Source organism: Mauremys mutica, chromosome 2 (genome assembly GCF_020497125.1).
Source record: "Mauremys mutica isolate MM-2020 ecotype Southern chromosome 2, ASM2049712v1, whole genome shotgun sequence".
NCBI lineage: Eukaryota > Metazoa > Chordata > Testudines > Geoemydidae > Mauremys > Mauremys mutica.
In genome coordinates, this window is record NC_059073.1 from 226,241,993 (window position 1) to 226,269,121 (window position 27,129).

At 40.5% G+C, this 27,129-nt stretch overlaps 1 long non-coding RNA gene across 1 annotated transcript; it reads right to left on the reverse strand.

Annotated features, from left to right (window-relative positions):
* Positions 1 to 17,689: 17,689 nt before the first annotated feature.
* Positions 17,690 to 19,259, reverse strand: LOC123363708. Its single transcript, XR_006576870.1, has 4 exons — positions 19,173 to 19,259; positions 18,225 to 18,346; positions 17,970 to 18,127; positions 17,690 to 17,876 (listed from the first exon to the last, which is right to left on the reverse strand). It is a non-coding gene; the product is annotated as an uncharacterized LOC123363708 (long non-coding RNA).
* Positions 19,260 to 27,129: the final 7,870 nt, after the last annotated feature.

A 27,129-nucleotide genomic window follows, 5' to 3' on the forward strand; every position in this document is an offset into this window, starting at 1 on the left:
TTCATTTTTGCAGCTGGAGCCAGCACTTTACTTTGCAAACTCGAGATTTGACCATGACATCACAAAACCTGAGGATTGTCTCGTGGACTGAGAAGTAGGTGGATGCTTTCACAGAGTACACTGCCATGCCACTGTTCTAATGAAAGAGTGTCTGACTATTTACAGTGTGCACTTGCCCTAATGTTTTTAACAATCTGTTGCCCTCCCCTGCTTGAATGAAATATGACCGGTCACATGCCTGGGGTATGATCTATCAATTTGTGCTTACAACAAAAGAAGACCGTTCTCCTTGCAGCAGTACCTACACCTCCCCTGTATATCCAGAGACAGTGCAGGGAGACAGCTGGTCCAAAGTCCACAGCAGAGGGCTAGGAGGGGAATTTTGGGGAGAGGTGGAGGGGGGCCGAAATGTTTAACCTCTGTTTGGTAATTGCACCATCAGAGATCTTCATTTATCCCATAAATCATAACTGCAGCATAAATAAAAATGGGGGGGGGGAGAATAAGCCTTTCTGTACTCCGCTGTGAAACTGTCCCATCAGAGGCAGAGCAAAGCTCCTTTCCAAGAAGGGACACCTGAGTCCTGCCATCAACCATTTGTAACAAAAAAGCCAGAGCTTCATCTGTTGCTGCTTCAGAGGCCAGTTATCTCACCTTTTCACAGACACAAATGCCTCAGGAACCCCAGCTGCAACACTGAAGCAGGTTATTTTATTATGTTTCCCCCTAGGAAACATCATTCCATACTGCATAGCACTTGCCCATGTTTCACTTTTTCCATTTACAGTCTCTGTGGCAGGCTAGGCTTTATTACGTCCTGAATCGGGGCTCCTTCCAGCGGGGGAATTGAGCCTAAATGGGGCCCAGATTCACTACAACCCACTCCCAATGAAACAAAAGCCTCCCCTTGCAAAAGTGTTCATGGTGCTCTGGGTGCCCGGCCTTGCTAAAGCAACCTTCTCTTCTCAGTCCCCACACAGTCGACCCTAGTTCTCTGGCAGTGAACACTCCACAGCTTATCCTTAAATCTAAACTCTGTGTGTCCATAGGCACCCTCCCAGCCCTAGGCCAGAATCCATAGACCCTGCCTTGATCCACCACAGCTTCTTCTCAGTGGGGCCAACTGTCATGATTTAATCATAAGTCTCCCAGTAGCTGGTGGTTTTCTTAAAGGCCCAGTTCCTGAATTCACGTGATTAGGTAAGAATGTCAGCTTTCATTTTTTAAAAAAGGTTTCTAGCCCTCCTAGTTGCAAAGAAAAGCTTGAAAACCTGCCCCAAGTGTATGCTAAAGACTCCAAATGCCATCAGGCATAGAACCCAAAATTATTTACAAAATCTTGTGACTTTTTTTTAGCCAATCTCATGATTTGGGGGGCCTAACCCATGGTTTTTGAATGCTTGGGGAACTCTACAGAGTTTATTTCACAGACCTCCTGTCTTCTACAGCTGCCATAGCATCACTGAGCCAAGGACCTTAACTTGTAACAGACTTTTCTTAACTTGTCTCTGATTGCAAGGTCTTCAGAAGATTTCGCACCCAACTTTCTTCTGCATTTCAAATGTGGCCAGTTGCAAAAGGAGCTGGCCTGACCTGTAGGAAAAGGAATGCCTCTCTGAACATTCCCTCATCGTGAAAAGGGCATGAATCTTCCAGAACTATCACTTAGCATTTCTTGGCTATGGAGGACAGGGAATAAAACATCCCTCTGGCTGGAATGTCTGTTAACATCATGTTGCTCATGGGCACTTAAAGAAAAAATACTTCTTGTCTGATCTGCAGGCAATATGATTTTTTCCATGTACAATTACCATCTTTCAGTTAAAGAAATTGATGATTCAAATCATAAGGTGGAAGGGAAGAGAGCGTATAGTGGATAACACAACTTAACCAATACTCAGAGGAGACTGATCAGTCTAGGGAAATGTATTTTAAGAGAAATATTCATTTTATAAAAAGAGTATTGATTTCACAGAATAAGTTCCTATTTCATGTACTGTATACACAACCCTCTGCTACTTCCCATTTTATACTCACCACCTTTGTTATATCAGCAAGTTTTTAAACTTTCCCGTTTTTATTTTCTTCGTGGTCAGAAAAAGATAAATTCTCAGCAGTTAATTATCTTTAATGTTCAGTCCCATGTGCTCTCAAAACCAGCAGCTTTAACTGACACTGAAAACGTTTAAGAAAAAAACTAACTATCCTAAAAACAATTAGCCAGCCTATACCAGATGCACAAATGCATCTTGAAATGAATGTTTATGGATATAGTTCTATCACTACATACACTCCAAACCCTCTGTATGCGCATTTGTAAGTGCTCATGTGGCGTACAAATGTATCCTGTTGGCAATGCACTTGGTAGAAGTGTGGAATACTACCACATTTTAAAGCCTTTGTTCTCCCACATGAGTCCTTCTGAGTTTTCCTCTCCACTTTGGCAGACTGTCTGTGCTCTTTCATTATAATTATGTCAACAGACTCTTTAAATCCTGTTTTGCCTTTGTTAAATGTGTTAATCAGAAACAGAAGAATCTATGTAATAATATTTATACTGCTATACCATCCTTTTATCCAAGGACCTCAATGCATTTTATAAGCATTAAGTAAAGAAACCAATGTACAAAGTGTTTAAGAGTCCTGTTGAGAGATTTTGACTCAGTGCCTTTATCTACCTAGCTTAACAATTTCTCCAGTGAACAAACTCAGGGTGACCCCAGCACAAAGGAGAAATATGACATTTTAAGGGGTACAGCACACTACATTTTCAAGGAGATCACCACAAAACTGTTTATAACTGAGATACATTAAACTCAGTGAAAGACGATTGCCCTAAAACTCACATTTCCGCTTCTGTTGTGGTGTTCTGATATTAGCATATTGGGCTTTTATAAAAAAGCATATTTGTTTGCATTTTACTTATCTAGGAAAATTCAGTTCAGATGCAGCATCTGGTATTTAGCGATGTCTTGCTTTTCATCCAATTTTCCAGATGAACTGAGAGAACAAGGAGCTTTAACCAGCCGCCTAAGGTTACATGGTGAGCCAGTGGCTCAGCCCAAATGAGAAGTCAGAATGCTTGTTCACCTCCAACTCCCAGGGGGCGTTCTTTTTGCTAACCTATAGACCTCAGAGTCTGCTTACAAAACATCTACAGTGCAGCCCATGCCTTGGGCACAGTTTTCTCTTTACTCTTTGTGCTTTTTTTAATCTAGAGCAGCAGCGTTTCTTTGTTTCATCTCTCATATGAAGCAACATATTTTGACACAGAGAACAGTAGTGTTTTTAAGGCCATATAGTAAAAATCTTGCAATCACCCACACTGCAGATACATAGGGGCCAGATTATGCAAGTTCCTGATTGCCAATTAAATCAGCGGGAGCTGCAGGTGCTCAGCAGTTCATAGGTTCATCAGACCCTAGTATGTTATATCCAGAGCGATGGGCACCCATGTGAACTGGCAGAAATGACAGCATGAGGATCAGTTCTGTTGTATTGATAACATATTCATTCTAAGGTGTACCCAATGTTTGTGCAATATTTATATCCATATACAGACATGTCCAGAGTTTATAATAAATAAATCTATAATATATTCCAAAACCCAAGCATGTAAGTAATGCAATATGGAGGTTGAAAAACCAAAGCGCACAAACCAAGAAATGCACTGATTATAGCTTAAAACATGGTCTGTTTTTATCAAAAAGGAATATAACATAAAATGGAATCTATTATAAAAACGTATATTAGACTTCAGACTTGGCCTGATATTTACTTTTCAGTGAGAGCAGTAGACATATTAATTGTGCACCTATTTAAGTAGTAGTAAGGCTCTCTATCTTTCTATGTGATCTAGGTTTCATCTATTTTCAGTTACCTCCTGTTATGCAGTATGTTGGTGGCACCTGTACATGACTGGATATTGGTAGAGAAGTATCTATCCAGTTCTACAGTATACAGTAGATCTTGAGTAAACTTTTAAATCCCATATGCAGTTATAATGCTGCAAGTTCAAAAACAAACAATGCCAAACAGAATGGACAGACATTTTATATAGCACCTTTCAACCTTCAAGTATCCTTCCATCTCTATGTTTAAAATATTATATCACTCTTTGCAGTGTTGTTGTAGCTGTGTTGGTCCCAGGATATGAGCGAGACAAGGTGAGTGAGGTCTCAAAAGCTTGTCTCTTCCACCAACAGAAGTTGGTCCAATACAAGATATTACCTCGCCCACCTTGTCTCTCTCACATTATTATTTTTCAGGTCTGAGTTCTTTATCTATGCAAATTCTACTCAAAACAACTGCCAGAAAAACAAACAAACAAACAAAAACCAGAGGTAGCAGAGGCAGCAGTAGACACTAAATCCAGAACGTATTTTGGAGAAAGTGATAACTTTTACAAAGGGTAATCACCAGATTCAGTGGAGTTAGACAAGGGCAGTATATCTTCCACATCCCTGTCCACCTCCCAACCGGGCAATTCTACCTACAAATGATAGACTTCTGCAGTAAAAATTCAAATGAATTTTTGATAATACAGTTCAAGGCACCAGGGAAGGGGTCAGACATTGACACATAGATGCTGATTATTCTGCTGATGGTACTGGGTCATGATCACAAGCAGACACAGATAAATCTGAGGAGTAGGTGTTGTTACAGCTGAAGAGAAAGGGGCTATACAATGAAGCTATACAATGGTACTATTGAGGGGTAACAGGCTGAATACTTGGAATCAGATTCTTCTCTCTCCTTTACCCCAGTATAACACTCACAACTTCAGTGGAGATACTCCTGAGTTACACCATTGGAAGTATGAGGGGAATCAGCCCCAAACATCTGATCCTCCATTTCTTGCACCCTCTCTAGTCCTTTACACTGCTGCAAAGTGCTTATAAAGGGCTACCACTGGTGAAAGTAAGTGGAGAGACCTGCTTTGGTACCATTTTATACCCTCTTTGCATAAACTGTAAATGGTTGAACAAGATGCAAGACAGGAGAGACCCAGGCTGTAGACTTGGTGGGTCTGTTGACCTTCTTCACTTAGAGTCCATTAATTAAGCTGCCATATGGGAATACACGGCAGCCTACTCCCATGGGGAATATCTGAATGGAGGAATAGGCTGAGCTTGCCACTCCTCCCTCCTCTCATCCCACTCTCCTCCAAAGATTGCAAAAAGGTGGAGTGCCCCCAGGAAACCATCAGGAGGGGGAGAAAACAGTTGCAAGCTACCAGGCCCTACCAGAAGACAGAAAAAAGTTGTTCATGTGTTCATGATCATTTTATACCTACTACTTAGGAAGAAACATGAACAATTAGATAAGCAATTATACAAGGGTCATTAGTATGCAGGCAGAAGAATTAAGCACTAAAGGCCTGGCAAAGACTCCGATGTTATTACCTTTTCTACACCCATCCACCTGACTTCTCCTTCTGTGTGGGGTTTTTGCCAGGTCTTTATCAGGCTCCTGTGTAAATTCTAGTTAGAGGGGGCTGTTTTAGGAACTCAAGCTAAACAAAAATGTCTCTTTCTCTCCTCCAATCCTTATTTTCAGTCATACTTATGCCCTTCACCTAAACACTAGTTAGAACAGCAGAAAAAAAGTCACCCTAAATGTTAGGCTGCTATCTACCTGAAGTGCCATCGACTTGTCCTTGACCTTCACCTTGTCAAAGAAAAGTCTGTGAATAATTCATAAAAGGGTCTGACCAACTTGGTGTTCCCTGTTCTCTTTCTCTCGTTCACACTCTGTCTGGGGGAGGGGACAGAATCCTCTCTAAGATTTCCTCTCACATCGTGTCACTAGCAAGCCTTCCCTGCATTCTGAATTGACTTGACTATAGTAATATTGTTCTGCTGAGACAAGAACTATGATCAGCACAACAGCACTGTTAAAAATGTTATAGGCTTCATAAAAACAATCACATCAGCTATAAAACGGTAGGTGATCATGAGTGCTGCACCACTCTCATCATAACTTAGCTTGACTTGTCTGGATGGAGAAACAAATTATAGATAATTCTCTTTTCTTTCCTCCATTACTGTGCAAAGTGATACAATGTACCTATTCCCTGCAAGACCTCTGCAACTGTAAAGAGAGAACAATGGTTTTTTAAATGATAGGAGATGAGATCTGGGTTTGGAAACTGTCTAGATAGTGTTGCTAGGTCTGTTAAAAGGCAGAACTAAGTAATGCCCAGCATGTTTTCTTAGGTTTATGTTTGCCGGGAATGGTACTCTGGGTAGTCTAGCTGCAGTGCATCAAGCAACTCCATTTGACACCCAAAATCAGCATTTCTTGCACACTCAAGGCTCCCATTAAAGGCAGCAGAAATTTCAGGTGCACAGGGATGCAGGTGGAACATAATATATGTCATTTAAAAAACTTGCATTGGTGTTGCCAACTCCTTAGTCCTCATATCTACTGTTCAGCCTTTCACACCGAATAAGGTGGTAACAGTCAGCATGGATTTGTCAAAAACAAATCATGTCAAACCAACTTGATAGCTTTCTTTGACAGAGTAACAAGCCTTGTGGATGGGGGGAAGTGGTAGAGGTGGTATATCTTGATTTTAGTAAAGCTTTTGATACTATCTGGCATGACCTTCTCATAAACTAGGGAAATGCACCCTAGATGGAGCTGCTATAAAGTGGATGCAAAACTGGTTGGAAAACCATTCCCAGAGAGTAATCAGTGGTTCACAGTCATGCTGGAAGGGCATAATGAGTGGGGTCCCGCAGCGATCATTTCTGGGTCCGGTTCTGTTCAATATCTTCATCAATGATTTAGATAATGGCATAGAGAGTACACTTATAAAGTTTGCGGACGATACCAAGCTGGGAGGTATTGTAAGTGCTTTGGAGGACAGGATTAAAATTCAAAATGATTTGGACAAACTGGAGAAATGGTCTGAAGTAAATAGGATGAAATTCAATAAGGACAAATGCAAAGTACTCCATTTAGGAAGGAACAATCAGTTGCACACATACAAAATGGGAAATGACTGCCTAGGAAGGAGTACTGCAGAAAGGGATCTGGGGGTCATAGTGGACCGAAAGCTAAATATGAGCCAACAGTGTAATGCTATTGCAAAAACAGCAAACATCGTTCTGGGATGTATTAGAAGGAGTGTTGTAAGCAAGACATGAGAAGTAATTCTTCCACTCTACTCCGCGCTGATTAGGCCTCAATTGGAGTATTATGTCCATTCTGGGATCCACATTTCAGGAAGGATGTGGACAAATTGGAGAAAGTCCAGAGAAGAGGAACAAAAATTATTAAAGATCTAGAAAACATGACCTGGAAAGATTGAAAAAACTGGATTTGTTTAGTCTGGGAAAGAGAAGACCGAGAGGGGAGATGATAACAATTTTCAAGTATGTAAAAGGTTGTTACACGTAGCAGGAAGAAAAATTGTTTTTCTCAACCTCTGAGGATAGGACAAGAAGCAATGGGGTTAAATTGCAGCAAGGGAGGTTTAGGTTGGACATTAGGAAAAACTTCCTGTCAGGGGAGTTAAGCACTGGAATAAATTGCCTAGGGAGGTTATGGAATCTCCATCATTGGAGACTTTTAAGAGCAAGTTAGACAAACACCTGTCAGGAATGGTCTAGATCATTAGTCCTGCCACAAGTGCAGGGGACTGGACTAGATGATCTCTTGAGGTCCCGTCTAGTTCTATGATTCTATGGAGTTTGTAAAATTTTGTGAATATACTTTATAAATTCTAAATATTTATCAGCCTCAGAGACTTTACCCAATGATTATTGGGACTCTTTCTAATTAAACACAAAACAACCTCCATTGCTAGGATTTGCCCTGGAAGGCATTGGCATTCAGATACTACAATGATGGGGCAATATGAGCCTTTAGACAAATAGATACGTAGAAAGTAGGGGTGCCAAGCGATTAAAAAAATTAATCATGATTAATTGCACTGTTAAACAATAATAGAATACCATTTATTTAAATATTTTTGGATGTGTTCTACATTTTCAAATATATTAATTTCAACTACAACACAGAATTCAAAGTGTACAGTGTTCATTTTATATTTATTTTTATTACAAATATTTGCACTGTAAAAACAAAAGAAATAGTATATTTAAATTCAACTAATACAAGTACTGTAGTGCAATCTCTTTATCATGAAAGTTGAACTTACAAAAGTAGAATTATGTACAAAAAACTGCATTCAAAAATAAAACAAATGTAAAACTTTAGAACCTACAAGTCCACTCAGTCCTACTTCAGCCAATCACTCAGACAAACAAGTTTGGTTACAATTTGCAGGAGATAATGCTGCCCACATCTTGTTTACAATGTCACCTGAAAGTGAGAACAGGTGTTCTCATGGTACTGTTGTAGCTGGCATCGCAAGATATTTATGTGCCAGATGCGTTAAAGATTCGTATGTCCCTTCATGCCTTCAACCACCATTCCAGAGGACATGCATCCATGCTGATGATGACGGGTTCTGCTCAATAACAATCCAAAGCAGAGCTGACTGACGCATGTTCATTTTAATCATCTGAGTTAGATGCCACCAGCAGACGGTGATTCGGGTTCTATAGTTTCCGCATCGGGCTGTTGCTCTTTTAAGACATCTGAAAGCATTCTCTACATCTCGTCCCTCTCAGATTTTGGAAGGCACTTCAGATTGTTAAACTTTGGGTCAAGTGCTGTATCTATCCTTAGAAATCTCACATTGGTACCTTCTTTGAATTTTGTGAAATGTGCTGTGAAAGTGTTCTTAAAATGAACATGTGCTGGGTCATCATCCGAGACTCCTATAACATGAAATATATGGCAGAATGTGGGTAAAACAGAACAGGAGACATACAATTCTCCCCCAAGGAGTTCAGTCACAAATTTAATTAACACATTATTTTTTTTAATGAGAATCATCGGCATGGAAGCATGTCCGCTGGAATGGTGGCCGAAGCATGAAGGGTCATATGAATGTTTATCAATGTCTGGCATGTAAATACCTTGGAATACCAGCTACAAAAGTGTCATGCAAATGCCTGTTCTCACTTTCAGATGACATTGTAAATAAGAAGCATTCAGCAGTATCTCCCGTAAATGTAAACAAACTTGTTTGTCTTAGCAATTGGCTGAACAACAAGTAGGACTGAGTGGACTTGTAGCCTCTGAAGTTTTACATTGTTTTGTTTTTGAGTGCAGTTATGTAACAAAAAAAATCTACATTTGTAAATTACACTTTCGCGATAAAGAGATTGCACTACAGTACTTGTATGAGGTGAATTGAAAAATACTATTTCTTTTGTTTATCATTTTTACAGTGCAAATATTTGTAATAAAAATAATATAAACAGAGCACTGTACACTTTGTATTCTGTGTTGTAATAGAAATCAATATATTTGAAAGTGTAGAAAAACATCTAAAAATATTTAATAAATTTCAATTGGTATTCTATTGTTTAACAGTGCGATTAATTGTGATTAATTTTTTTAATCAAAATTATTTTTTTTTAGTTAATCATGTGAGTTAACTGCGATTAATCAGCAGCCCTAGTAGAAAGCTTGTATTCTTTGTGTGGACAAATGGCCAAAAGATACAGATGCTTGTCTTTTGGGGAGAACACTGCAAGAGAAGAAAATCATCTCAGATCTTCAACAAAATATAGGACTTGCGGTCTGTTCTATTCAGTTTGTTATGCTGTGCCTGTTACTGTGATAGCTGAACACCTGAATTTGTACCTGGGACTCCAAAAGAGACTACACGCCTTACTTAAGTCACTACTGAACAGTTCCCCCACCTCCCTTTTTTTGTATGTGAATGTTTGGGTTTCTCTTTCCTTTTGAAGCTTATCTGTAACACAGAAGTTCAAAGTTGTTCTCCCACTTCAGAATCTCCATTAATGGTCAAATATTAACTGAAGGCCAGACTGTGGACTGGCCCTTGTTCACCAATATAATAAGCTCTCTTTATTTTGTACTTCCTGTAGACACTAGCTGGTAATGTATTTGGTCTGGTGTCCCAACAGGCAGCCTACAGTAACTTTCTGGGGTAGTTATTGTTTAGAAATACATTGGCCATGCACACCACTCTAGTATAATTCATCCCAGCTAGTGAAGAGCTAATGTATGAAATATCCTTGAAGTTCCTCTATTTATTTTTTTTAAAAGAGAGGTAAACATATAAACCAGCCACCCAGCTGGCTTCTGCACACAGAACTCAAGAAGAGAAGTATTGACTCTACAATGTTTCCTTTGGGTATTATATAAACAAAAAGTAGTGAGGGAAAAGCAAATATTCACTTAAGCCAGCCTGGTAACTGCCCAGCCCAGACATTCAAATATGTTACTTATGGCGCCATAATATTAATAAATAAATAGTTTCCTGAAGGAGAAAACATAAATGCGTCCATTGGATAAGCAATATACATTTGCTTTGCTATAATAGAGAAACTGCAAAGCAAAGCCAGCCAGTGTTCTATATCTTCTTGGACTGTTTGTAACGCTGGCAAACCAAGTGCCAGCTCTATCCAAGGCCATAGGTGTTAGCTAATAACTGACAAACTCATAGCTGGAAAGCAAAGCAGCTCACCTGTTTCTTAGTTGGGTTCAAAATAGGTATTAATCTTATAAGCATGTATTTAGTGTTTAGACTCTGAAATGCTTGTAATTCACCTCAAGCATTAATCTCACTTGTAATGTCTGTATTCCATGCTATGAGAAAATATGTACGTTTTGCTTTATAACTTTGAAAATGTTTGCTTTGCACTTGTTAACCCAGGCATGGGAATCATCCCTCCTGCCCATTCAGGACACCTGTCAAGATAGTCTGTTAATAATAAATGGGCCATTAAGGAACATCGGGACACAAAGGATTGGTGAATGGCCCTAACACACCTTGGAAATGCTACTTGCAAGGGAGCTCATTTCATGGACTGGAAGACTAAATGTAAAAGATAAAACAAGGTCACAAGAGAATTTTTTCATCTCTTTGCTGTTTTAACTCTCACAGGGCCAGAGACTCTACACTGAAGTGTGAGATTCCCCCAGGGTTATCCCTGGTTTGCCCTGAAAGACATTTTAAATTGACAGATCACTACAACTCTATCGCTCTTAGGATTTAGATTGCAACTCATCTGTGTGTATATGTTGCTTGCTTTCACCTATAAATAACTCTCTTATTCCTTTTCCTAGTTAATAAACTTTTAGATAATTTACAGGTGGTGGCTTTGGTGTAAGACAGGGGTGGCAAACTTTTTGGTCCGAGGGCCACATCGGGGAATAGAAATTGTATGGAGGGCCATGAATGCTCACAAAATAGGGGTTGGGGTGCAGGAAGGGGTGCAGGCTCTGGGGTGGGGCTAGGAATGAGGAGTTTGGGGTGTAGGAGGGTGTTCTGGGCTGGGACCAAGGGGTTCGGTGGGGAGGAGAGGGATCAGGGCTGGGGCAGGGGTGCAGGAACGGGTGCAGGTTCCGGCTGGGGGTGTGGGCTCTGGAGTGGGGCTGAGGATGAGAGGTTTGGGGTGCAGGAGGGTGCTCCGGGCTGGGATCGAAGCATTTGGAGGGCAGGAGGGGGGGATCAGGGCTGGGGCAGGGGATTGGGACATGGGGAGAGGCTCAGGGGTGTAGACTCTGAGCGGCACTTACCTCAAGCAGCTCCCAGAAGCAGTGGCATGTCCCTTCTCCGGCTCCTACGAGGAGGTGTGGCCAGGTGGCTCTGCACGCTGCCCCATCCGCAGGCACCTCCCCTGCAGCTCCCATTGGAGCAGGTAGGAGCCAGAGAGGGGCCATGCCGCAGCTTCTGGGAGCCACGAGGTGTGGCCCCCAACCCTGAATCCCAGCCGGATCAGGGCCGAGCCACGTGGTCTGGCTCCTAACCCAGTGCCAGAGCAGAGCCGAGCCACACAGTGCAGCCACAGACTCAGTGCCCCAGCTGGAGAGGGGCCAAGCTGCCGGTGCAGCTCGCAGGCCAGCTTAAAATGGCTCACGGGCTGGATCCAGCCCACGGGCCATAGTTTGCCCACCCCTGGTGTAAGATCTAGGGTACCAACTGATCTGGGGTAAGTGACTAGTCTCATGGGACTGGAAGAAATGTGTGTATTTTGTGATTTTTGGTGCAAGTGACCATTTATCATCACTAAGTCCAGCTTGACTGGGTAGCAAGATAGACTGGAGAGCCTAAAGGAATTCTTGCATCCGAAGAAGTGGGTATTCACCCACGAAAGCTCATGCTGCAAAACGTCTGTTAGTCTATAAGGTGCCACAGGATTCTTTGCTGCTTCTAAGGAATTGTCTGTGACTCTAGACTGATATAGTGATTCAGGAGTTCACATTTGTTACTAGGTTGGTGAAATCTAATTATAAAACATACCACTAGCTTGTGGTGTCTGCCCTGTTTTTGACAGTCTGCCCTGAGGCAGGCATTCATAGATGTGAGCTGCTCCAGACAACATGACAGTGGCATGCAGAAACATTGCTCTCCCCCTACTCCACTCCCTCAAAAAGACTTTTTTAAGAGACTAAATTTAATTATTCACCATGACCCTTACTATTATGAAGGCAGATAGTCACCCAAACCAAATAATTCCATCTTCTGGCTTGTTACAAAAGAATTTCCACTAAAACTAGAGCTGGGTCCAAGCTTAAAAGTTTGGATCTGAATCCAAAGTTAGTGAGTGAGTGTGAGAGAGAGAGAGAGAGTTTAGAGCAGAAGTTCTGCCTTATCTCTAATTAAAACTCTGTTTACACATAATTTTCTGAAACATTCTCCATACTGAACTCAAATTTTCCATTTTCCATGCTTGGTATGTGAGTAATGCAGCTAACCCAAACCCAGCCAAAAAAAAGCTTTATAACTCCAAACACCATCATGTGATATATGTGTGTGTGTTTATGTGTGTGTACACACACATGCGCGCACATGATGGGATGGTATAAAGATTTCACAGTCATGGGACGGATGGTGATTTTATCCAGGGATGGAAAACCTATAAGTGAATTATGTAGGAGGGTGAATATAGATACCATTCTGCATAAGAAGCATCACTTCCAGAGAGACTACGAACTATTCCTTAAGTGCGCTGTCGGTAAAGCTGGGCACTATTATTGCAGTGAGTTCCAACCATACAGATTTATGAGGAGGAGAAACATATTGTAACTAATACCTTTAGAAAATTCTAAAAGTCACCTACAATAGATTTTCAATACACAAAAATATAGCAGTGTTAAGATTCAATATTTCCTGGCCTACAAGGGGTTGAAACCAAAGCCTTATACTGTTGGGAAGTAGTGAGTCATGGTTTTCTAATGGTATAAATGTCCAATTTCTAGCCCTGATGGTTTACAAGATGGTAAATCTTAAACCTGTCACTGGTCCAGGAGTGAATATTTCTAATCCTGGGCCTTGGGGGAGAAATTAAACATTCTGCTATCATGGTGAAGGGTGCTGCAGAAAAATCTGAATTAAATAGAAATTCCAGTTTTGGGAGAAAAAAGAAAACATTTATGTGGTCAGATGTTTTAAGAGTGATTTATTACGATGGTGACTATTTGAAAGTTGTGCAGAGATTCGGAATGTTAGAAGCATTTCTGGCAGAGACAGATTAGTCGGCAGAGTGCAAATAAGGCAGTTAAAGAAGCAAGATAAAATGGCATATATAATATGAATATTACCACTCCATATGTGATTACCTATATTATACCACATATTGAAGATATATTATGTCATGCTGATAACTTTTAAAACATCAGGACAACTAGCTAATTTTGGCATGTGTGGCAAATTGCCGGCACTATTATGATGGGTCTCGCGCTTTCTCTTCTTTGGGGGGGTTCAGGGCACCATTTCTTGCCCCTGAATTGGAATATTAATTGTCCCACTAGTGTCTTTGAGGAGGGGAGTGGAGAGGGAGGGACCTGGGCCCGCCCTCTACTCCAGGTCCCAGCCCAGGGGCCCTGAGGATAGTGGTGAACCACTTGAACTGGTGGTTCCTTCCCCTGAGCTACTTCCCTCTCCTGCCCTTCAGCTTGTGGGGGGGGGGCTTCCTGCCCTCCCTCTGCACAAGCCAGGTGCCCCTTACTTAGGGTCTTGGACTTCTTAGCCCACCACAGCACTCCTCCAACTTTCCTCTGCTTTCTCTTCAAACTGATCTCTGCTCCAATACCAATCCTTTCTGCTCCAACTCCCACACTGTCTGATTGAAGCAGGGGGTTTTTATCATGTGACTGACTGCAGGTGCTCTAATTGGCTTCAGGTGCTCTAGTTAATCTATAGCAAACTTTCTTCCCCTTACAGGGAATAAGGCTCCCTTGTAACACTCTCCTGCTGCCCTCTGGCCATGCTGTATCACACATGCCATTATACTAAAATGTACAAAATTAAAACCAAGAAAGTGATCCAAGGACACTTTGAAATACTCTGAAAAATAAGCTAAAGGAATGTCTTTGAAATTCTGTTGACAGACATTTCAGCATCCTGTTCAATATTCCAGATAACCTTTCAATTGAAAAGTAACTGAGCTTGGTGTAAAATGTTGCAGAATGAATTTGAAACATTATCACATTTCCAGGACAAGGGAATGAGATCCTTCTCCACAGAAGACACAGTTTAAATAGAGATTTGTAATAAATAGTTTAACAGTTTGTTGCCATGGCATTGTTCTCCTAAACTCACCCTAACTTTAAAGTCTGCTAAACCAATGGTTCTCAACCAGGGGTACATGTATTCCTTGGGGTATGCAGAGGTCTTCCAAGGGGTACATCAACTCACCTAGATATTTGTTTAGTTTTACAACAGACTACATAAAAAGCACTAGCAAAGTCAGTACAAACTAAAATTTCATACAATGACTTATTTATATTGTTCTATATACTATAGACTGAAATGTAAGTAGACCATTTATATTCCAATTCATTTGTTTTATAATTACACCTCTACCCTGATATAACGCTGTCCTTGGGAGCCAAAAAATCTTACCACGTTATAGGTGAAACCGCATTATATTGAACTTGCTTTGATCCGCTGGAGCACGCAGCCCCCACCCCCACATACACACCTCCCCAGAGTGCTGCTTTACAGTGTATCTGTATTAGTATTATATCGGGTCACGTTATATCAGGGTAGAGGTGTATATGGTGAAAGTGAGCAATTTTTCAGTAATACTATGGCTGTGATGCTTTTGTCTTTTTATGTCTGATTTTGTAAGCAAGTTGTTTTTAAGTGAGGTGAAACTTGGGGGTACACAAGACAAATCAGACTCCTGAAAGGGGTACAGTAGTCTGGAAAGGTTGAGAGCCACCATGCTAAACAACCCACAGTTGTTGTGTCAGATATACATCAAATGCAGGATTTGCAGTTGATACAACGGGATAGGGAAAATAAGATTGAGAAAGACTGAAGCAGTTAAAACCATTTAAAGCTGCTAGTCTTCACTCTCAGCTAGCAAATCACAACCTTGACCTGTGAAATGCGGGCGAGTGTCGGGTGACCATGGGACATGTGTTAGCTCTGGATATAAGCCCAAAGCATCTGCTAGGGGACCTGAGCCCAGAACTGTCTAATCCAGGAGTATCATGTTGCCTTACCAGATACAATTCTAAAATAGCCATAAACCGTACAGATGTTTCAAGCTATTCAGGGATAAACATAAAAATTAAATCCAGTTTCTTTTGAACTCTAAAGCTTCCTGTGTAGCTCACTGGAAATATTTGGTGTTTAGAAAGTCATGCTGCTGCACACCTCCAATCCAGCAGAAGTTTTACTTTAACAGAGAACCTCTTTTAAAAAAAAAATTAAAAAGCTGAACAAAAATATTAAAAACAATAAAAAATGATGGTATCCAAGACAGGAGGCCAGATCCCAGTAGGTTAAAATGGCATAGCTCCCTTGAAATCATTAAAGTCATTGAAGCGACCCCAATTTATAGCAGCTGAGGAGTTGGCCCAAAGAGTACACATTTTAACTCCTGTTTTTCCATTTCCAGTGTAATTCAGGAGTAATTCCATTAAAGCCAATGCAGTTACATGGGACAGGGGGAGATGTCAAATGAGATGAGAATCAGGCCCTTAACTTTAATGACTTATCTGGAAGTCAACTGTCATAAAATGAGTCCTTTGAAGCATTTGGATAATTTCAAAAAGAAAAGTTTTTGGTTAGGGATGGTGCAGAAGATTCATATTGGGTTGCTGAGCCTTTTATTTCTAAGTCTCTGGTTCAAATCCAGCCCAGGTTAGTAGTAAGGACAATACTGAAATCAGCGAGATGGTTTCAGTCAGTAACCAGCAGGTAAGTGTCCACATGAAATGGAATCCTACCACAAATAAAACTAAATTTATACCCTGGTTTGGTTTGGTCTGTTGTTACTGAACTATTCCCTCAGTGCAGGATCCACAGACTGGGAAACTAAATTATCCTCTCACAACGATTCATTGCCCTTCCAAGTCAGGGTTAAAGTGCATTGAGAGAGCAGCATGAAAGATCTCACCATACCGCTACCGCCCATGTACCTCCCATTCTGGGAGAACAAAGAGGAGACTGTCTTGGCAAGCTGCCCCTTTTCACCAACATTAAATTCACACAATTCTCATTACATTAAGAATGTTTTTTTCCCCTTTTGCTGTTTATTGCTAACTCCCCCTTCCAACTGAAAGTCACAAAAAATACATCACCGCTTCTTAAGGCTCTACAGCTATCCACGGGCAAGTTATTCACACTGCACCATAGTGTGAATCCCAGTCACTGAGAGTCCAATTGGTCTGTAACTTATTAAGTCTCCATAGAGGCCAGGGCCTCAGTTCTGTACAGACATCCAGCCATCTTATTCGGCAAAGGTGTTATTTTCATTCCTTCACTCCTTCAAGACGGTTCTGTAATCTAAGGTTTCAGAAGGCCCTCCCCAAATGAGGAGTCAAACTGCCCTTCTGTGACATTTAACTCCTAGAATCTAAAGATTCTGCAAATAAACAATTTTTGCCACCACTTGTGGTTTCTCCTGGCACAGGAGAGCTCTCAGGAGATATTGTGGACAGAAAAGCTATCAGTGCAGCAAGGCAGCTTGGATAGCTGCACCTTTGTTATTTTTCATTTTAATTTAAGGTCCATTTACTACAAGGGAAAATCCTTATCCCACTGTACAAACTCACATACAGAGATCCAGTTCAGGTCTGCTGTGCCTATGTTTCCATGTCTGAAATGGAAATTTTATTTTATGACCATCTACAGCAAGACTGTGAAGTGAATCAGCAACTCAAACAGAAACAATTCAGCAGAGGGGCTATGTTTCCTTTTTCTCAAACATCAGACTAATATCACTATCACCAAGCTGTGTTGAATCAGGAGAGCACTGTACCTGGACACCAGCAGGTCTTGCACTTCAAATGTCCCAATCTGGCTAAGCACCCTTCACTCCCCTTGACTTCATTAGGAATTGAGGGTGCTCAACACTAGTCTGGATGAGACCCTAAAAGTGTTGCTCCAATGAATACAGAAAACAGACTGCAGTCATTTGCAAGGAAATCACTCCTTAGACGTCTTCTCGTGGCATCATAAACTACAAGAGGTTTATGAGGTCTACATGACAATAAAGCAAAATTAATTCCACATAACTCACTGCAGCTCCACTTCTTTGCTTTTGCTTTTAATAGAGTTGAGTCATTTATAGCAAGGTTCTGGTTTTAAAATGGAGAATAAAATGAAGGTCCCGAATTCTTCCAGTCTGTTGCAGTTCTAGTTACCTCCATTTACAAAGAAGTTCTCTCACGAGTGAACAATGAATTCTTTATATGATGGATCCACTGTACTTGGTGTCAATGGGGTTTTAGAGACTTTCAAATGTGCAGAAATAACTAGTTACGCCATTTACTTTTCAAACATCATGTAAACTAGCTGAAAACTAGGGCCAAAAATGATAAAATATTAAAAGCTGTATTAAAATAAATTTTGGACTAATTTTACCCCTTTGTTGGAAAGAGGACAAACAACTTACATGTATGAGGTAATATCATAGTCTTCTGCAATAACAGCATCTGCATTTGATTTCAGTGGATTTGTAGACTACAATTCATGAACTGGAGGCTCAACTTTTAAAAAATCCTTCCCTGAAGATTGTTTTCGTATCTCAAATGAAATAACTAATTGAGCTGCCTATAATGAAGTGAAAAAGAGCTAATATAGCTGCCTGCTGTGCAAGAAGCATGAAAAAAAGAAATGCCATTTTGAATCTTCTTAGTTTTATACTTACTTCACCTATTGAGACTCAGGTTAGATGCAGCATATAGTTTTCATGTGTCCATGTTTTTTACTTAGTTTTCTGGTGGGTTAGCTGAGGCACAATACAGTCTGATGACCTTTGTCAAGGTTACTCTGCAAGAAAGTATCTCAAATTAGAAACCAGGATCTCTGTCCTTTATTTGCTCCCAGATGACAGCTTCCATTAACTATCTGACTTGCAATTACAAGACTTCTCAGGGACTCTTGATTCTAACATTATAGAATGAACATTGATTCCAAAGGCCAAAGCTTGCAACCTTAACATACTAATAATTAACACTGCTTCCTACCAATGCATTAGTGCAGTACGAATGTCCTCTGAATCTGAGATGTATACACACACACAAAAAGAACAGGAGTACTTGTGGCAACTTAGAGACTAACACATTTATTTGAGCATAAGCTTTCGTGGGCTACAGCTCACTTCATCGAATGCATAGAATGGAACATATAGTAAGGAGATATATATACGTATTCAGAGAACATGAAAAGGTGAGTGTTCCCCTACTAACTCTAAGAGGCTAATTAATTAAGATGAGCATGCCATCAGGGGCTCGTTCACCTGAACATCTACCAATGTGATATATGCCATCATGTGCCAGCAGTGCGCCTCTGCCATGTGCATTGGCCAAACCAGACAGTCTCTATGCAAAAGAATAAATGGACACAAATCTGACATCAGGAATCATAACATTCAAAAACCAGTAGGAAAACACTTCAGCCCCTCTGGTCACTCAGTAACAGACTTAAAGGTGGCAATCTTGCAACAGAAAAGCTTCAAAATCAGATTCCAATGAGAAATTGCTGAACTTAAATTAATATGCAAACTAGATACCATCAATTTGGGCTTGAATAGAGACTGGGAATGGCTAAGCCATTACACACATTGAGTCTATTTCCCCATGTTAAGTATACTCACACCTTCTTGTCATTATCACTACAAAAGTTTTTTTTCCTCCTGCTAATTGCTAGTGACTTTTAAACTGTGTCTTCTGTGGAGAAGGATCTCATGGCAGAGGGGCAGTGCTGGCACATGATGGCATATATCACATTGGTAGATGTGCAGGTGAACAAGCCCCTGATGGCATGCTCATCTTAATTAATTAGCCTCTTAGAGTTAGTAGGGGAACACCCACCTTTTCATGTTCTCTGTATATGTATATTTATCTCCTTACTATATGTTCCATTCTATGCATCCGATGAAGTGGGCTGTAGCCCATGAAAGCTTATGCTCAATTACATTTGTTAGTCTCTAAGGTGCCACAAGTACTCCTGTTCTTTTTGCAGATACAGACTAACATGGCTGCTACTCTGAAACACACACAAAAAATACCTTTGCCAATTACCTATTAAACTGCACTGAATCTAATTAGTCTCTTTCTCTTTAAAAAGCAAGCAAAACTCTCTAATTAATGCCCAGCACTGAATTTCAACAGAATGTATTTAATTTTGGTTTAGAACTGCTAAGGGACATGATGTATTGTGGCTGGACTTTTCAGTGTTGCTTTCATGAGAACTAAAGAAGTGAGTATAAGTGAAGTATGTGAGGCTGGCAGAAACATTATTCCTTTGAGCATGAGCAAGATCACTCCTCCCCAAGAGACAGTATATGTTAGCACAGTGTGACACCTTCAGAACCACCGGTGACCCCATTCCTGTAACTACAGTGTTCTATCATATTCTAATTGGTGATCAGTACTTATGCATGGTTTACACTGAGGTTGGTATAAAAGATCAAATCTTATTCTCCCATAGGTTTTTTAAGGGATGAGCATGCCCTATTTTGCATTGCTGTGATGTCAGCTGGGCTGTAGTAGCATTACCCTTTTTGTTTAATAGTTCAACTAATAAAATAACTGTGAAAGTTTAATCCACAACCAGGAGGAAATTAGCTAATAGTCTATAGTTAAATAATAACAACCAAGGTCAACGCTTAACTAAATATTCAGTAATCAGCTATTAGATTTTGTCGGTTGGTCTTTTTAAAGTCCCTTACTGAAGATGACCTTTTTCTTTTTGATTAGATATCTGTTCAGGTTGAGTTGTTATTGATCAAGATGCTGACCTTACTGCCATCACGGGCATTCCTACAATGCTAATCTTTTCACATACTGTGTGCATGTAGCTGCTGAAAAACATCAGAAAGATTAGATAAAACTGATGATTGCTTAGTTAATCAGCAAGGTCCCATTTTTGGTATTCTGGATTTTGATTCTTTCCCCATTCTTATAAAATGCATTCCTAGCATACAACTACAGAGAAAAAGATTCCCTGGGGTTTTCATTCTTTGGTGCAAATCCTGTGTTGCATCCAACAGCCAAGAACAGCCCTGAATACAGAAGGGTGAGGAAGGGGGGAGGGATAGCTCAGTAGTTTGAGCATTATCCTGCTAAACCCAAGGTTGTGAGCTCCATCCTTGAGGGGGCCACTTAGGGATCTGGGGCAAAATCAATACTTGGCCCTGCTAGTGAAGGCAGGGGGCTGGACTTGATGACCCTCAGGATATCTCCATTATTAAAATAAAAAACAACTTGGAGAATCTATGCACAAGTTGCTCTCCACCTCCCTGCAAAGTAGAGTTTGGAAGAACAACTGAGAAGAGCTGAAAGGAGCTATTGTATCAGCTATCACCCTCCACAAAGCACAGGCACAGCTGCAGCATGGTTTATTGAAGCCTAGGGGCTTACGTAGCAGCTGCAGAGTCACTCTGTGGACCATAGGAAAACAATACATCTTAACCAAGGATGGTATGGTGGGAAAATGTGACAGAGAAGAAATCTGAACCCCTACCTCACTTATACTATTTGCAAACCCTTAAAATTCTATACTCCTGAGATTACATCTGCTCCTAAAAATAATAATCCTCCAAGCCCTCCCTCACCATACCTGTAACTCTAGCTGTTAGAAGGAAATTATAATTCTACACTCATGGGTCCACATTTCCTGGGTATGGCATACTCTTTTCCTCCAAAGATTGTATTCTCTTCACGAGGACTTATCTTCACTCATTCACTGCAGCCTCTAGACTGGGGACTTTCCCTTGTTTAAGAAAAGGACCTTTGTTCTCTCAGTGTGAGGTGGGAACTTAAACGTTCCTTCACAGAAACCAGTATGATGAGGTGAATTACATGCATTTTTAAAAATATGCCTAGGCATCTAGCTTTGCTCAACCTCATCAGAGTGACTGCCATGAGAATGTTGAGTTTAAGTCACAAGAGACAATTTAAACCACCTTAGAAGTCTGTTGAATCTAAGAAAATGCAGAGTTCATAATGAAACTCTGGAACTGATTTCTCCTCTCATTTGCACTGATGTAAATCAGGAATAACTCTACTGATACCAGTGGAGTGGGAATGGTGTAAAACCAGTATAAGTGAGCCTTTCTGTCCTTTGGATATCTAGGTTTTCATACATGATATCTGAGCATGTCATAGTAAAATCTATGATCTGCTCTAGGCTAGAAGAATTAAACCATATAAAGCACCTAGAATTAAAGCTGAAACTGATTAATATTTGTGGGCGTTCGGTTTTGAATTTTCAGCAAATCAAATGGCCAGGAAATAAAGTGTTTCAGAAAAGGCAGTGACCCCTTACCTCCAATAGCTCGGTTGTTAGGGCACTCATCCAAGTCCCCCCCATTCAAGCTATGAGATATTCTGGAACAGAGTTCTCCCAGTTTTTCCTGTTGAAGTCTTCCTACTGTGTATGAAATAATTAAATATGTATTGGGCCAGAGAGAGAGAGCATGAGAATGACTCTGTAAGTTGGGGTTAGGGCACTCAGCTGTTGTGTGTGTGCACATAGAGAAAACCAAAGCAGTGCAATACTGAGGCTTTATTCCTTTCTCTTCTAGCACTTACTGAAAATAAAGTTATCTAAGTTCCTATGCATGACCCTATGAGCTATTTATTGTAACACCACTACTGTTCCACAGTGCACCAGTGGGTTTGTGAAATCTATCAGAAATCACATTGCTTCTGTGAGCTGAGCTGAGAATTTGTGGGACTGATACCAAGTGGCCGTTTCAACTGAAACAGTTTAAGACAGCACTGGTGTGGACATGAGACAAACCTTAAACTGGTTAGTGTGGACACCCTGAACTATTTGTGAAAATTTTCAAGATTTTGACTTTTCATTCCAATTGCGGATAGGACAAAAATTTAAATTTCAAAACATTTGGCAGGATGGGAAAGCCCTTTCCTGCCCAGCTCTAGTTATTATCTTGAATCATAAATTAATGAAAGTTTGTGAAACTGATGGGAAAGTTTTAACAAACCCAGCCTTAATTACTGGGTTGTAGTAAAATCCAAACCCAAGCAAATATAATCTGATTTTTGTGTATCATTATGAAAATTTTGCACAGCTCTACAAATAACAAACAAGTGCTACAAATAACTCCAGTACAGTGAGTTAAGGATGGAGCTGATTTCAGCCTTAACTGTGACTGTCATTTCCAGCTTTGGAGGTCTTAAATCACACCCTGAACGTTACCTGCACACAACTCCATGTAGTTTAATTGCAATGCAAGTGGCAGTTTACAGACCCATTTTCCCCTCCTGGTTCATTGTCTCCTCTGGCTTCACACTGATTCATTCCATAAAGTATTTATCCTTTATATACCAAGGCATCAAATTGCAATATTATAGCCATAGTATTGTGGTGGTTTACTGTATGCTGTATCCTATGACTGACAGCCATTTTATGGACAAGGTGGAAACAAGTGAGCTTCCAGAAGGAAAAAGTATGTTTTATTCAAATCTCTGACTTCGTTAATTCTAGAAGGAAACATACATAATATTTCAGAAAATATTTCTATTCACTTGAGATGGTAGTGTAAGGTTAAGGGTGAAATCCTCACCCTATTGAAGTCAATAGGAGTTTTGCCATTCCCTTTAGTTGGGCCAGGCTTTCACCTTTAGGTTAATTCTGGACCGGAATCAGTAATTAGTCATTATTAGAATGACTAATTAGCAAATTAGGGATGGTTGAACCAGTTTGGATTGAAAAGGAACCAACCCAAAACTATGCCCAGAATTCGAACCAAATTATTTGTTAGGTTCAGAAATGTTCAGAAGTAGCTGTTTGGAAATACCTTGGGGAAAAGCTGTTGTGGTGTTTCTGGCCCAAGTGGAAGCAAGAAGTACCAGAAATAATGGAAGAAACACTTTCTAATGCCCAGTTTTCCCCGCTCAGGCTGCTCTGGTTTAATGACTATCTACTGAGTTGGGTCCCTATCTTAGGAGCCCAAATTTTAAAATGCTGGCTTTATGCAACATGCACAACATCACACACCCAGGCTGTGGTAGAATCAAGAGCAGAACCCATATCTGCTGACTTGTACTCTCCTGTTATAATCACTCAACAAAGCTGATTGCTATAGTAAGGGGATTTCCACAATGGCACTCTCTTTGCCCTTTTGTTACTCACTGTTAGCCACGGTGATGTCATTGTTAGCCAATGCACATAGGTTACATGTGCCAACAAGCAATCGATAATCCTTATATAGAGTAGTTTCTCCTCAGTTTAAGAGAAAAATGGAGACAGATCCCCATGAGGACAGGAGCAATAAATTTAGGCATCCAAGTTAGAAAATGTTGGGTTTAATCTTTCTATGCCTTTGTTTCCACATCTGTAAAATGAGGATAATACGGTACTTCCTCTTTACAGCAGTAGTGCCCAGAAGCCCCAACTGAGATTGTGCTAGGCACTGCAAAACACAGCAGGGAGTCATTATCTGCCCCAAACAGCTTACAATCTAAGTAGACAAGATAACGCTGAGAGACAGGAAGCATTATTATCCCACAGCAAGGTCACACAGGAAGTCTGATGCAGAGCCAAGAACTGCTCCCAGATCTCCTGAGTCCCAGTTCAGTGTCTTGGCCACAAGATTATCTTTTCTCTCACACTTACCTACTTTTGCAAAGAACTTTGAGAGCCTCACGTCCAGACATTATATAAGCGCAAAGCATCATTATCGTATCTGTTAGCAACTGAAGATTCACATTCCAAGATCTCATCTTACAAAAAAAGCACAACAAAGCTCAGAATATGACTCATGCATTTACAAAAACTCTGTTTCTCTTCGGGTTCATTTTGCAATTAATTTTTCAGAACTGAAATGATCAATATTTACAGCAACTACATGAAGCTAAAATCAGAAGGAAATTTGCTGATGGAATAACAAACTTTCATGGGGTATAATATTGGGGTCAAAATGACTCAAGAGCAGGCTAGTTTGGTTTGTTTTAAAGAAAAGCTTTTTTCTTGAAATATTGAAATAGCCTGTTTTGATTAAAAATATGCAGCTAGTGCTACTTGATTATACTTTCCAATGTTTTCCAATGCTTTTGGTGGAATGACACAGGAAAGTATTTCATGGCAATGCTATAATAATACTTTGCGCATATTATAATGTATTGTGTTTATAGCAGCCAACTTTACATACAAATGTAAAAATGCCCCTGTCTAAAAAGCTGTCAATCTACTTAGACAGCACATTTCATCAGAAGATCTCAAACCATTTTATAGAAGGTAAGTCCAGTCCCCATTTTACAGCTGGGGAAGCTAACAGCTAAGTGACTTGACTTAGCCAATGACAAACTCCTTTTGACTTCAATGAGGCCAGTATTTCACCCCAGAGCTAGTGACTCCCCAGACCTCTGCTACAGCCACTGAACAGCTCTCTGTCCCCATGGTTCAGTTATATATAATGATAATACACATTATACTGCGTTACGTCAATAGGCAATGCCATGCGCAATGGCAATGCTATAAATGCTACTTGCCTTCATGTTTCTTTACCCTTTGATTCAAACAATATCTAAATAACAAGATGTGCTGAATTAAAAGGGAGATGGGATCTCTGAAAGGAAACCAGGACTTTCCGGTCCAAATCGGCAGGCTTTGCAAGCGTATACACACTGTGCTGAGTGCTACATGGAAGTAAATACAGAAGATAAATGATATGGCTATTTTAACAGTCTGTGGAAGGTATGCGCCTGAATTCCATTAGCAGACAACGAGCTGTGTGTACACACCTCCTGGAATATTTACTCTCGCTAAACAAAGAAAAACAGAACTTGTGTGCACAAAAACAAAGTCTTTTAGTCAATAGACTGCTCTGAAAAATCAACCCCTAACTCTGCAGAACCATTTATCAGCAGCTGAGAAAGAAAACAACAGCACGGGAGCACTAAATTCACATGATCATAACAACTAGTGGCGAGTGAAATACTGTGGGGAAAATAAGTACTAGCCTGTACTTTTATCAATCCATTAAAGCAAACCCAAACTTTCTTTAAGGTTTAAAGAAATTTCAGAAACCCACTTTTGCCTACCATTCCATTTGCCCCAAATGCTGGGTCCTTTTGGATGTTTGTATGGAGCAAAGGTATGCAAATTTCCCCCAGGAGCCTCATGGCAAGCGGAGGGAGGAAGGATCCCTTGTTCTGAATTTACAAACATTGTGCAACATGGGGCACAACTGGGGCAAAGTCACAGAATGTAGCTGAATTTTAAAGGGTCAGTGTCTGCAAGGCCCAGTCAAGGAGTTACTACTATAGCAAAGAGACAGAAGAAAGCAAGCCAACAGCTCCTCAAAGAAGAAACCCACCACTGAAGGGAAAGGAGGCAAGTCACCCCAGCTGCCTCAAAAGAGATTCAATAATTGGAAGGCATGACTGTGCCACCTGTTCAGCATCACCTCCAGGGCTGAATCTCTCCATACCTGCATTGAAGAGGTTGCCACCTCAATAGCACCATCCCAACCCCCACCCTACTCCTTCAATGTTTTTTACGGGGCTTGGATTAACAGTACAACAGGATATGAGTGAGGAGGTGGGATGAGCTGGTCAAAGATGCTATTCACTATCCTAAGAAGTATTTTTTCCACTCTGTTGGGCACCAATGAGGTTTCAGCTGGATTACTGTGTCCTGTTCTTCAAATATATTATGTGCTGTTACAAAGAGGATGGTGATCAATTGTTCTCCAAGTCCACTTAAGCTAGCACAAGAAGGAATTGGTTTAATCTGCAGCAAGGGAGATTTGGTTATTAGGAAACTATAAGGGTAGTTAAGCTCTGGAATAGACTTCCAAGGGAGGCTGTGGAATCCCCATCAGTGGAGGTTGTTAAGGACAGGTCAAACAAACACCTGTCAGCAACACTCTAGGTTTACTTAGTCCTGAATCAGTGCCAAGGCAGGACTAGATAACCTCTCGGGGTCCCTTCCTGCTCAACATTTCTGTGACTGTTCTGCCATTGTTGTATTGATTGTAATGTATAATGGGTATACTTGTGGTTCAATATTAACAATGTTCAAAGGACCAAATAACCAAGCTCAGCCAAAGTTATTGTCTAAAGGCAAAACAGTACGATACAGGAAAGAAATATCTAATACATCACCAATCCTTCCCAGGAACTGAGCTCTTGCAGTGTGTTCAATTCACCTTACACAGAAGATGTGCTCCCCAGAATATGCCCCTAAAATCACATATATGGTGCTTGTTTACAAGTTAGTTAGTGCTTTATATTGCACCCAAGGCTGTATTCCCCAATTACTTTGTTTTTCTGATGCTAAGGCGCACCCATCTTATCTCTGCTTTTTCAGACACAGCATTACAGACTAGTTGGGCCATGAATGCATGACTTACCTGTACCAGGTAGAGCATGTTTCTTGTCTCTGACAGGTTTCCTATCCGCCTATGCCAAATGCTGAGATTACACCTGAAGGCATTCTGCACCAAAAAATTAACAAGTCTGCACCAAAAAATAAAAAATTCTGCACATTGTATTTTAAAATTCTGCAAAATTCTGCAAATTTTATTTGTCAAATAAATGTGGAGGCTCCAGCCTGGCATTGAGGGGGCACAAGCCACT